Source organism: Molossus molossus, unplaced genomic scaffold (assembly GCF_014108415.1).
Source record: "Molossus molossus isolate mMolMol1 unplaced genomic scaffold, mMolMol1.p scaffold_m16_p_1, whole genome shotgun sequence".
Classification (NCBI taxonomy): Eukaryota; Metazoa; Chordata; class Mammalia; order Chiroptera; family Molossidae; genus Molossus; species Molossus molossus.
The window spans coordinates 24,462,592-24,477,048 of NW_023425344.1; positions in this window are offsets into that span (position 1 = coordinate 24,462,592).

Here is a 14,457-nt window from a genome sequence, read left to right on the forward strand (position 1 = left end):
ATGTGCCTTTACTGGAAATCGAACCCACGATCCTTAGGTCTGCAAGCCAACACTGTAACTGCTGAGCCAAACTGGCCAGAACCTGGGGTCCCTGTTTTTTTTTGCTGGCTATTGGATAAGGGTTGCTTGCAGCTTCAAATGCCTTCTGTCTTCCTCATCAGCTGCCCCTCTCAGTCTTCAAGCCAGTGATGGCAGAGCAAATCCCTCTTATTCTTTGAATCACTCTAACTTTCCCATCTACCTTCTGCCCCTAGCCAGAAAAAATTCTCTGCTTTGAAGGGAAATATTAGACCCAGCTGAATAATCTGCTTTAAGGTCAACTGAGCCATGTAACATAAAAGCACAAGAGTGTCAGAAAATTATGAATGTGGGGGCAGAGAACCTTGGAGACTATATGATTTTCAAGGACCGCAATAAAGTACCAAAGACTGGGAGATTTAGAATAACAGAAACATCACAGTGTGGAGGCTACAAGTCCAAATTGCAGGACTTTGCAAGATTGGTTCCTTCTGAAAGGCTCAGAGAGAGAGTCTGTTCCATGGCTTCTTCTTGCTTTTGCTGGAAATTCTAGTGTTACTTGGTTTGCAGCTGCATAACTCTAATCTCTGCCTCCGTCATCAAATGGCCACCTTCCCTCTGCCTCCACCTTCATAGGGGGTCTCCTTTCTGTGTGTGTTTGTCTCTGTGTCTTTGTCCTCTTTTTATAAGAACACTAGCCAAATTGCATGAGGGTGTCAACCCCCTCCAGTATGACCTCATCTTAACTTGCATTTTAATTCCATCTGTAAAAGCTGCACAGAACTTCCCCCTTATCCATGGTTCACTTTCACTTACCTGTGGTCAATGTTGGTTCAAAAGTATTAAATGAAAATTTCCAGAAATAAACAATTCTTTAGTTTTAAATTGTATGCTCGAGTAGCATAATAAAACCTGGAGTGGTCACACTCCCATCAGCCCTGGATGTGAATCATCCCCTTGTCCAGTGTATCCACATTTCACAATGCATGCTACCTGCCTATTGGTCACTTAGTAGCCACCTTGGTTATCAGATCACTCATGAGACAGAGAGAGAAAGAGAGAGAGAGAGAGAGAGAGAGAGAGAGAGAGAGAGAGAGGAGAGAGAGAGAAGGCATGAGAACCAGGGAAGTCAATGGTATTTCCAGTCTGAGGCCAAAGATCTGAGAACTAGGAGTTCCAATTTCCAGCAAGAAAAGATGGGCTTCTGAGTTCAAGAAGAGAGAGATAACTTGCCCCACCTTTGCTATTTTGTTCCATTCAGGCCTCCAGTGGGTTGGATGATGATCACTCATGTTTGCGAGGTTGTATCTTTTTACTCAGTCTACTAAAACAAATTATAATCTCTTCCAGAAACATTCTCACAGAAACACTAAACAGAAGCTTTCTGAGCATCCCTTAGCCCAGTTAAGTAAATAAATTAACCATTACGTACCTCAAGCCAACAAGACCTAACTGAAAGGCCCAACCCTGAAGACGCTTTGGTGTGTTTAAGGTAAAGAAGGAAGTATCTATAAATATGTGAGCAAGAATCAGACAGAAAAAAAGATCATCTAGGGCTTGGTAAGTGTGCACAAGGACTTTTTATTTTCCTTTAAATTATATGAGGAATACTAGAAAGACTTTAAGCATTGATTGACATCATTTTATTTATATTTTTAAAAACTCACTTTGGCAACTATAGAATGAAAAAGGTGAATATTCACTCTAAAGACTCTATTGTATTCTTAGAAGTAAATCCATTTGAAATAAATTATAAACAGAAAAAGTGATCTACTTGTATTCACCTAGAATGAATAAGGAAGGTAAAAGGGAAGAAGCAAAACTATTTAGGAAAACATTTCAGTGGTCCAGGCAAAGAGTAACCATACCTTCGGGTAGAATAAACATGCAGTCAAACAGATGGCCTTAACATTCCCTCAGCTTGACTAAACTTTAGACAGGCTTAGTTCTGACTATATATCCTGACACCCTTTTTCTTAGAACATTAATTTTTTGAAAATTTGCAATAGTAAATTTGTTCTTGATCTCTTTGAGATGTAAATTGTCCTCAACTCACGAATGTCTTTCTCAAGGAACTGAAAGTCATCCCTTTGAAATGGAGTCATCAGAAAAGAAAAGGCTCTCTCATATCTCTTAAGTGTCTGTGGGGGTAGAAACATGACTTCTTTGATAAACTACAATTAGAAGATGGCCTAAACACAGACGGCCTCATCACATTGACCAGCCTCCTGACTAATGTCCTTTTTAGGTCATCCAAGAATTTCAAATCCTCTTTCTTTTTGCTTCAGCAAAATTGAATGGAATCTCTCTTTCTCCTATTTCAATAGCTCTGACCCCTATTGCAATAGTCTTTGAATAAATTATTTCCTGTATAACTGGTCCACTGCGATTTTTTCTGCACTACAGATGAAGAGATATGGTTAAACTTGGAAGATGGTTTGGACTTAGAGTTGCTAATAAATTGGATATGGGAGTGGAACACAGGGAGGAATAAAAGCTATAACCTAGATTGCTGAATGGCTTGACTGGGTGAATGGTTGCTCATTTACTATAATGAATAAAACTTAGGAAGTAAATTTAGACAAGATAATCAGCACTTCTTCATTGCCTATGTTCATTTTGAGATATTTATTAGCCTTCCAACTGTTTCCATCAGATGGATAATTGAATATGCAAATCTTGATTTATGAGGAGGAGCCAGAGATGGTGATACAAAATTTTAGTTATCAGCATATAGATGATTTGTAGCCAAAAACTGACATCAAATCATCTGCAAAGAATGTTTAGTTAAAGAAAAGGTAAAATAGGACTGAATAGCTGAGGTATTCCTTACAACCAAGGATCTGTCAGTGGAAACACATCTTTCATATATGTTCAGCAACATTTTCCTCAAGTAGATGAGCAGTCCCGAGGTATTGTAGAGTAGGACATGGGAGTTTGCACTTGGTCTAGAGACTCATTTATACTGTATTTATTCAATGTCTGGTTTCAGTACTGAAAACCAGGCATTGAATGGGTCCCGGCCACCTGTCACTAACTGAATCAATCAAGCAGAGCCCAGGTTGAATTGAGCAGAGACCAGGTTGGATTGTATATGAGCGTTTATTCCAATACTGCCAACAGTATGGGAGAGCAGTGGGTCACCCTATAAAATCTACTCTGCCCCACCCCCTCACTTGCCGCTGCTTTTAAAGGGTAGAGAAACAATGACTACTTGAGAAAGCGCAGTTGGTCAAAGAAGAAAGAAAGAAAATGAAAATAAATGGGTAAATTATTTACAGGTAACAGGGGAGGGATGTCAGCAGGGGGCTGTAGGGGGTGGTCACCAGTGAGTCACAGTTGGGAGTCCAGTGTTCCAGTAATCAGGCTGTTAATCTTTCCATGAGGTCAGGTAGTCCTCCTTGTCCTCACATTAGGAGAATGGAGAGCATTTCTGAGGCAAGGTCGTGAGGCACAAGCCTCCCAGCCAGGTCCGAGTGGGCTTCCTTTAAACAGAACAAAGCAATCATGATAAACATTGTAAGATAATTAACATTTCTTAGAACTGTGGCTGGTATGCCACTATGGTTAGTCTCTAGTCTATTATTCTCTTCCACCCCTTTGGTTCCTTCCTGTTGATTTTAACATCTCATATCTTTGAGATTAATTTTAATTGGAAAATGTCCTGTGGATCCATATTATTCCTGCCCTATTGTATTTCCCCTTATGAATTTCAGCTCTGAATCCTTTCAAGAAAAAGGAGCATTGAGTTTCTCTTGGAGCTGCTTCTGGCTGGTGGGGGGCGGAGTCCTGAGATTTTCCCTGCCCGACAAAAGAAAGGAGGAAGCCAAAAAGGGAAAGCAGTTTATAAGTTATCCGATAGCCCATCCACGTTTCCCTAGCTCAATTATAAGTCCAAATCATTAATTCCAAACCACTGAGTCACATATTTCAGGAGAAGGTGATGCAAATGACTGCTGTGATGAGGCCTATATTCTGTGAATAAGCAATTAGGTAAACAGGGACATAGGCATACATTCTATAAAATGGAAGAACACAAAATATAAAGGCTACTGTATATATTAAATCATAAACCAGTTGGAAAGATTTCCAGATGTAAGGCTTCCACTGGAATGAAATTATATGGTGACAGTCTTACAGATTGTCTGCAGTTAGCACATTCTGGTGCCATCAGGGGCTGAGGCATGTTTGGCACACACAGACACAGCCTTAAACAAAACTTTGAAGACAGTTAACTGCATTGGAATTCAATATCCATAACAGGGAATAGTGGTTTTCACTAGGACATATATTTTTTTTCTCTCTCACTAAGAGTACCCTCTTGTTAAAGAGACTATATTAAGTCTACTTTAGTCTGGCATGGTTATTGGCATCAACACAAGAGTATCAATAGATCAAATTGATCATATAGGTTTTCTCTAATTTTACTTTGTTGGAAGGTTACTCATTCATAAGGAATCTGTAGATCTATCTAGTGAGCAGTCAACAGTCAGCCCCTCAGGGCAGTGAAGCCAAAGCCACAATTGCCATCAGGTGGTACCCGAGGTACATGCAGATTTGGGCTGTGTTCTCAAGCCTTAAAGGTTCCTAAAGATGCTGAGGTTCCTTTTTGCCATCTTTCAGGAAATTAACCATCATTCCTTACTTGGAGAGATGGCCATGAACCAGTGGCCAAGCAAGGTACCAGGCCATGTCTACAAGGGGTTTTGTCAGCTTCAAAGTCGATCTTCATTCCCTAAAGCTTTCTCGTGACATCCAGAGTCCTGGCATGTCTCTCACAGACACAACATTCCAGTCAAAGTCTTGGTTAATAAAACACAATTGAAAATTGGCTTTATGTGTCCTGTTATTAAAAAGTCAGATTCCTATTGGATTCATGCAAGTAAACATATTGCCATGAAAATAATAATACTCACTCATTAACAGCATCCAAATTCCAGAGGGATCAGGTAGGGAGAAAAATATAAATGCCTCAATATTGCTTATAAAAGTACAATTTACCAAATTACTTTAAGAAAAAAAACAAACACATTTTTTTTTATGTCTGGAAAACAAAAAAATTAAAAATCAGCAATATAAAAACGCTTACAAAAACTATAATTATTTTCATTTCATTCTGTTCAAACAACAATTGCTTTTAGTTCATTCAGTCCCATAATCAAATTCTGTTTCCCCTGAGTTTTCCTGCCAGTACTTCCATAAATTCAGATGTTCCCCAGAGTTCTAGTAATTTCCATCCAGCTCAAGGGGATTATCTGAAAATTTATTCTCAGAGATATGTAATTTAAAATAAGTCAGAGTCCCTTCCATGGATCTTACAAAAGATGCACCATCTTGGCAAATACATCGGAGCAAAACAACAACTGTTCATAAATGACAAAAAGGGAACTTAAAGCGACAGGTGATAGATGTAATTGACATGCAGTCCTGTCCTTTTTGTAAAACACAATATTCCAGAGTAATAATCAGAATTATAAAAGAAAGTATATCAGAATTTGTAGACTTCTGGGTATTTTAAAGTAATCTCCAGAACATCCATTAATAATATGCATCTATAAGTAAAATATTTCTTTATTTGACAAAGCTTCCCATATACTTAAATAGAAAGTCTTTTCTCATAAAAAGAGAAAACAAATCCTTGAGGCATTCCAGGGCCTGCTCGAAGGAACTAAAGCTAATTCCAGGTCAACAAATAGTTTCTTAAAATTCAAACCCTGGGAAAGTTGTCAACCATGTTTGACCAAAAGATTATATATTATTATTATGAAAGAGTATTAAATTATTTATTCATTCAAAGTGACAATGAAAGCTATTAAACACAAACATAGGTTAGTGAAATCCTGTAATTTTAAAATACGTAGATATTTGACAATTGAATCATTTAACCCAGCAAAATTCCAAAGCTTAAGTTACCAAAAGCTGAAAAACTATGTTTAAATATATATAATTATTACTGAAAAGCTCTATCAAAAACTCTTTATTTTAGTTACATTTATTTATTATTTCTTAAAAACAGTCAATTATTACCCAAGCCATTTTCTTGACAAATTCTGCACAGAGATAAATAACATGAACTTATTCCTGCAAACCCAGGCAAAATGGACCTGTATTTTATGTTAATAACTTTAAAATATATATATGAGTTAAACTTAAGTTACCCACATGACTCGGTGGTTACTGTATTCCTTTATTGTGCTCAAAAGTGAGCTGATTATGTGGTGTCCTTGGCTGCTTCTTGGAGCCCGGAGGAGAGGCGGGGGGAGGGGAGATAATAGGCCCTGAGGAGGCTTTTTCCAGGGACCGCAGCAGCTCCCAGGCCTCCAGCAGCTTGAGGTTTTCTTTACATTAATTAGTTAATTAACTTTTTATTTATTAATTTGTTTTTGTTACAGATGTTTCTCATTTTCCCCCCATTTCTCATTTCCCTCCTCCCCTTCCTCCTCGCCCCATCCCCAGCTTTGCTGTCTGTGTTCATTGGTCCCCTTCACAGTGAGGTGGGTCACTGGCCCTGTTGCTTCCGCAGCCTGCACAGGGTTGGGGGGTGGTATTAATGTCCCCATCGCTCCCGGACTGCTCTAGCTCTCTGGCCTCCAGGAGGAGGATTTGGAGCGTTTAAAAGACTTATTTCATCACATGTTTCTTTTACACTCTGGGAGGTGAGTGAGACCTGTTCCCCCTCTTTGAACCAGCAATTTAGATCTTTCTGAGTAGAATCCTTATGATGTAACATGAAATTTTGCACGTAGAAGAGACCCTGTCCTATCAAAACAGAAACAAAATGTAAAGTAAATAAATGAGTGCTCTCAGAAGGAAAGACTGGGACACTAGCTTCCGAGTCGTATCTCACACCAACGGGCACAGCAAAATGACCCTCACAAGGTCTGCGAGGCACGAAGTCCAGACGGCAGAGACAGAGGATTCCCTGTGTTCATAGCACAGCAAAGAGCAAGCCAAGTCCCCGACGGATAGGAGGGCAGCAGAAAACCTCCGAAACCGAAGTTCCGCTGCAGAGGACAAGACGCTCAGAGCTCCCCAACGAAACAGAACACAAAGACACATGGGGCTCTTTATTGTTTATTCATTAGTGACGTGTTCGGGCAGGTGAAACCTTGAGAGGGCCAGCAGGGGTGTTTCTCGAGATGAAAACTCTCAGCAACTGCTGGGAATTCCTGCCATCCCGGCCACATGTTCAGCCCACCATAAGCAGGTGGGGCCTCCAGCTAAGTGAGATATGTCCCCATCTTTAAACTGATTAAGCAAAATTATATAAGACAAAACCCCAAACCACCCTAATATACAATGTTTACAAGTGCACACAACAGACAGCCGAAAGCTTTATGCCCCTTTGCTCGTACAGCCAGACAGAACAGCAGACCGAGTGCCTTGCGCCACGCGGAGCAATGTCTCGACCCTAAGATGGTCAGGCCTGGGTCTGGAGACCAGGCGAGCACCGTGAGAGGTCACTTGCAACCAGGAGCTGATCAGGCTCACACTTGATGAGAGGCAACAGACAACAGACAGCTCTCATTACAGATTTACAGAGCTACCGAGTTACAGAACTATAGTGTGTTAGAGCTACAGAGTTACAGGATGCTCCATTCAACTGGAGCAAGATGACCAGGATTGCTGGAGTCAAAAGCAGGACTCGAACAGAGAGTCCACTTCTTTTAGTCCCAGGAACCTCTAGTCCCAGGCAGCCAGCACTCACCCTAGAGGCGTCCCACTTGCTGTCCCGGCAGAGTTGCCAAACTATGGATCCGGACACTGAATGGGTCCAGGCCACCTGTCACTACTTGAGCCAGTTAAGCAGAGACCAGGTTGGATTGTATATGAGCGCTCATTCAATATTGCTGACAGTATGGGAGAACAGCGGGTCATCCCATAAACCTTCTCTGCCCCACCCCCTCCCTTGCCAGCTGCTTTTAAAGGGTAGAGAAACAATGACTACGTGAGAAAGGGTAGTTGGGCAAACAAGAAAAAAGAAAATATAAATAAATGGGTGAATTATTTACAGGCAAAAGGGGAGGAATGTTGGCAGAGGGCTGCAGGGGCTTGTCACCAGGGAGTCACAGTAGGGAGTCCAGTGTTCCAATACTCAGGCTGTTAATCTTTCCATGAGGTCAGGTCGCCCCCTTGTCCTTAGAATAGGAGAATGGACAGCATTCCTGAGGTAAAGTCCCGAGGCGCCTGCCTCCCAGCCAGGTTAGAGGGAACTTTTTCTTTAATCAGAACAAAGCAATCGCAATTAACATTGCAAAGGATGATAAATATTTCTTTTTTTCTTTATGAATATTTAGAAAGAGAGGAAGGGAGAAAGAGAGAGAGATCGAAACATGGATGAGACAGAATATCAACTGGCCGCCTCCTGCATGCCCCTACTGGAAATTGGGCCCACAACCTGGGCAGGTGCCCTGACTGGGAATCAAACCAGCGACCTCTTGGTGCATGGGTGGACATGCAACCACTGACCCACACCTGCCGGGCAGGATGATTAACATTTCTTATAACTATGGCTACTGTGCCACTATGATTACTTCTCTATTCTATTATTCTTTCCTGCTCCTTTCAATACCTTAGTCACAAGAACCCAGCAAGAAGTCAGGAGATGATATCTTTGACTTGTCCTCACGCGTTTGATTTATATTTCAGATAGAGTGTTTTCATTTTTATTATCCAGATAATTTTTGCATTAAAATACCCAATACCAGACAATCATTAATGGTTTAATTTTAGATATTTAGGTGCATTAGTGTTGCCTCAGTCCTTTGTTTTATCAAGAAGTCTTTAAAGGGAATGTGTTAGTACATATTAGTTCCTACAGGAGTTTGACTTGAAAGGCAGGAGATTGGGAAAAAGAAAATCTGAAATAAAAGGGCTCTTCACAAACTGGTCCTAAGAGAAATAGTGCTAAAAGTCATTAAAATAGTAATAAACAGTGAAAGTGTAATTCAGACGCATGGGGCACTTACCAAGGAGTGAAATGCTTGTGAGTTCTGGGAAAGATAGGTGGGAGGGAAAGTCAGCAGAACAAAGTTTCACTCTGCGGATTTCATGCGAGTGGACCTCTCTGAAGCCGGCACTTCGCTGACCCTGGAAGAGGCGAAAAGAAAGCTCTGTGTATCAGCGGAAGACTGCCCTGAGCCTCCGCCCCCACAGTCTTCTTTAATATTCCAAGCTCCGTTGACAGCACTCACCCCCGCTGTCCACCTCCTCTGTCCCTATTCATGCTCTGTTGAGTGTTTCTGAACAAACCAAACTTCTGGCTTCACTCCTTAGGGTACTAACTTGCTTCTCTTCCTCTAGTTCAGTGCAAATTTTTTCTAAGTGATAGTATTGTCTGTAGTCCAATGGTAAAACCTCACTATCAACTAGTTACGAAACTTTCAACACACTGTATGTATGTCATGTTTATTCTTACAGAGGTTTTTTTTTTTTTTAATTTTAATCCTCACCTGAGGATATTTCTCCATTTATCTACAGATGGAGTGGGAGAGAGAGAGAGAAAGAGGGGGAGACAGAAAGACACATCGACTGGTTGCCTCCCACACGACCCTAACCAGGGCCGGGGATGAACTGCAAATGAGGTACATGCCCTTGACCAGAATCAAACCCGCAACTCATTGGTCCTCAGGCCAATACTCCTACTGCTGAGCAAAACTGGCCAGGGCATCTTGCAGAAGTTTTTATTTTCAGTGTATTCATCTCCAAGGATTTCAATCATCTTTCTTCATTCCTCAATCTTTGTTATTCACTACTTCTTTCCAAACTTTATTTAGCAGGGCTTGCTATATTGGAAGTAAGAATCATGTGTTCTGGTTTAGTTTCAGAAATTTTATCCTCTTTGTCAGTGGGAAAAAAAATGAATCTATGTTTTCCCTTTAAAGAGGTAATTAATGTAAAATTAGATCGCACAAGTGGGCCCTAATCCAGTAAAGTCTGTGCCCTTACAAGAAGAGGAGATTAGGGCACGTACACACAGGGGGAAAACCATGTGAGACAAAGGGAGAAGATAGCCATTTACAAGCTAAGAAGAAAGTCCTGAGAATAAAATCAATCCTGGTGACATTTTGATCTTGGGCTTCTAGCCTCCAGAACCATAAAAAATGAATTTCTGTTGTTTAAGCCCCTAGTCTATGGCCCTTTGTTGGCAGCATTAGAAAAGTAATTTATTACATTACTACTTCAAGTATGGTGGATTTTCTAAAAATGTATACTCTTAAGCTATACTATTGTTGGGGAAATTGGGGTATTCCTTTCCCCACTGAGTGCTGGAGCTGGAGTCCTTATGATATCTGGAGAAAAAAAATTTTCTGAGACTCACACAGGAGGATGAGTAATTTTTATTTGCATGGAATTACACCCCCAGGTTTCCAAAGTCCCATTTCCCTTAGTCCGGTTGTAGAAGCATAGCTGGGGTTTCAGTAGAGCTGGGAGCCAAGCCAGTGTCCAGAGTTTCCATTCCATGTTATGGCCAAGTCCTGTTCAGCATCAGGGTAGTTGCGATCCATTACTCCATTCTGTGTGGGATCCACATGGCCATGGGTCATGGGGGCGAGTGTAGGGCAGCCAAGAGAGCCAAGGGAGTGAACTTCTTTGTTCAGGGGATTAGATCATTCAAATTTTGTGTCCTTGAAGTGGCCATCCCTATTTTGGCCAATGACCTGTGCCCAGGTGTGACTGACAGGCAGGTACCTTCCCTGTGTCACCCCAACTTTACTGAGCATGCCTCTATCTCCCCTCTGTTGGACCCCTGAGGGGTGTAAAGTTGTAGCTTCCAGGTGAAGGTGCTCAAGTGACTTGCCTATAATATTTGGCCTTCACTTTGCTCCTTTTCTGTTATTAATAACTAAGTTAATTACAATGGTATCAATACTGTCTTTATTCACATCTTGGTTTAGTCATTCACTTATTATGTGACTATGAAACAGGTACTTAATATTTGTCTTAAGCATTTATTTTACACATGATACAATAATTGAAATAATCCATTTAATGTTCATAGCTCACATGAGAATTAAGCAAGTTTTAACTACCACTATTGTTAGACTATTACTGTTGTTTACTGCAAAAAAATATGTGTGTGTGAAAGCTAAAAGGATTATATGCCCAAGTATTTCCATTGTGAATTTACCTAAAAGTAAGATTATGTCACTAAAAAGTGAATAATAAACAAATCAAGGGCAATTACTCTTTAAATCTGTTGGAAAAATAAAATCTATATAGGGATCTCTATAGCCGATTACATTTAAAAAGGAAAAATAATGGCAGAGACCACGACACTCTGATTTACTACTGTGTTGCTAGTGTCCATGATTCTAATAGGTAAAAACACGTAGTAGGTCTCAAAATATAGTGAACTAACCAATTTTAAAAAGTTTTAGAGAGGGAATGTAAGAGGGCATCATACTAAGATTCAGATGAACAACATATTTCTGAAAATAATATAGTATTGAAAACAAAAAGTAATAATTTATGAGAAGGTATCACAGATACAATAAGAAGCATAAATGTATCATTTCATGAGCTAATTTATTCTTACACAACACAGCCCCTGAAGAATTTTCTTGGTCTGGCCAGTTTTGACCCGCATCAACAGACAACATATTGTTCTCTCATGCCACTACATACCTACTCTTCAGAGCTATGGTAGGACATTTGTCATGCTTATTTCAAAAAACTGAATGATTTTGAAATGATAGAAAACAAATATGTTCTACTTTGCTTGTCTATAAATTCATCTGGATATAGATTTATTAAAGTAATATCGTGACTATCAGAATAATGACCACCCAAAAATGTCCATGTCCTCATTACTGTAACTTGGGAATATGTTAGATTACATGGCAAAGGAGAAATAAGGTTGGAGATGGCATTAAGTTTGCTAATCAACTGATCATGAGGTAGAAAAATTATCCTGGATTATTTCGGTCCTTAAATGTAAAAAGGTAAATCAGAAAATGAAGCCCTAGAGATGGAGCCAAGAAAAGCACGTGGCAGAGATTGCTGGCTCTCCAGATGAAGGAAGCAGGGCAGAGCTAAAGAAGGTGGGTGGCCTCTGGATGCTGAAAAAAACAACAACAACAAACACATTTCTCTCCTAGAGTCCCTAGAAAGGAACATAGTGCTGACGACACTGAGTTAGCCAGTACCCATTTCACATTTTGGAACTACACAAGTATACGATTATGTGTGTGGTTTCAAGCAGCCCTATTTATGATAATATTTTACAGTAGCTATAATACCTGTGCACATGATTTCAAACCACATGAAAATACTTGCATTCTCACCTGTAAAACACAAATTTATTTTTCTAAAGCTGGTATTTAGTGGTATAAAATTTAATGTATTTTTTTATGTTCAAAAGACCTCAATATTATTAAATTTAATGAAATGGTTGAGCTATTGAATTTATATTAAACCAACCTGAAACTGAATGATTAATAGATGGTTTAACATATATACTCGATTTGTTTAGCAATATTTCTAAATATCCCTTCTCCTAAAACCATGTTATCCTATGATACCTATTGTAATAATTTAAGACAATCAGGGCAGATTTCATTCAGTACTATTGCAACAGGGACAAGGTTTAAGTTCGATTCCAAATATAGCAAAGATACCTGGGGATGGAAATAACTAAAGAAGAGACCAGAGAGTCAGTTTACTATCTTTTCTGCCATATGAGGACAAGAAACCATCAATCTGCAATCAGAAAAGTGCTTTGAGCAGAACCTGATGATACCTGGATCTCAAAATTCCAGCCCCAGCACTGAGAAAAATAAGTTTCTGTTGTTTATAAGCCTCCCAGACCAGGGTGCTTTGTTATAGCAGCCCAGATGAAGACAGTCACATATGTAAATTGACCTTTAGCGGTATTAAAAACAGAAACATATAAATTAAAATTAGTAACATTTTATTTAATACATATATCCAAAATACGACAATTTCATCATGTGACCAATACAAAACATCAATGAGGTAATTTATGTTCTTTTTCCATTGTGCATTTTCTTTTTCTTTTTTTTTTTTTATCCTCACCTGAGGACATTTTTCTATTTTTTGTTCAGGTAGAGTGGGAGGGGGAGAGAGGAAGAGAGAGAGAAACATCGATGTGAAAGGGACACATCGAGTGGCTGCCACCCGCACGACCAACCAGGGCCGGGGACAAACTGCAACCGAGGTACATGCCCTTAGCGGGAACCGAACCCGGGTCTCTCCAGACCGCAGGCCGATGCTCTAACCGCTGAGCCAAACCGGCCAGGGCTCCATTGTGCATTTTCAAAACTCAATGTGTATTTTGCAATTGTAGCACAACTACATTCAGAGAAGTCCTGCTTCACAGGCTCTGAAGTTACTGTGGCTGGCAGCTACCACATCAGACAGCGTGGTTATAGATACTGCCGAGCACAACTGATGATTTGTTATCTCACATCGTTTCTTTATACTTTTCAAATATATTGAGCAAGGTAGTCCCCTTCAAATAATTTAGAGAGAGGTAGTATCGTGGCTAAGAACTCAGCTGTAGAACCAGATCACTTAAGTTCAAGAATATACTCTTGGGGGACCTTAGAAAAGTGATTCTTTCTGATTACATTTCTATATTTAAATAATTGGAATAACAATAATATTGAGATTTCATAGCATTGTCACGAAGGTGATTAGTCGGCTGGCACCGAGAGAGTGCTACCTGTTTTTATTGTTGAACGTGTAATAAAGCTGAGCATTTTAAATGTAAATATGCTTGAACATTTTTCTTTCTTTTAAGATATGAACATTTCAAATCTCTCAATTTTCAGCCAAGCAGAACTATCTTCTCTACCATAATGGATATTGAATATGTCTTTTCTCTAACTCTCCCACTCAGTATGCTCAATGCAATATTTTGAATCAACTGCAATGTTTTTCTGCACACAAAGTACCAAATCTAACTCAGGCATTGCTACTGTAGTATAAACAATGATTTTTATTTTTCTCTTTCAAGTGTATTCTTCATAACCAAGTCAATTCTAATTGTTCTCTTTCAGATAGCCAGACAAAGACATTCAGATCTTCCGTACAGAAGATATTCGAGATCCAGCTGTGAACAAGAAATACACAGGTAGAGTGTGCAGAAACTTAGGGCCTCCTTTAATCTACAGAGTACTAAGCAGGCCATTTCAATGTGGTCTGAGAAATGCTCTGATGAGCATGTTTTAGGGGCTACCTTATTCCACCCAGGCTGCTATAAGAAAATAGTATAGACGGGGTGGCTTATAAACAACAGAAATTTATTTCTCATAGTTCTGTTCACAGCAGTATATGCTTCTCAATTTATACTTGTTTTTGAACCTCCCAATTATTTCAAATATATTAAGTCTCTTTACTTATAATTGTACATATGTAGAGGTTAAAAGTTGTATTTCTTCACTCAAAATAATTTATGAAGTATCTCTATTGTAT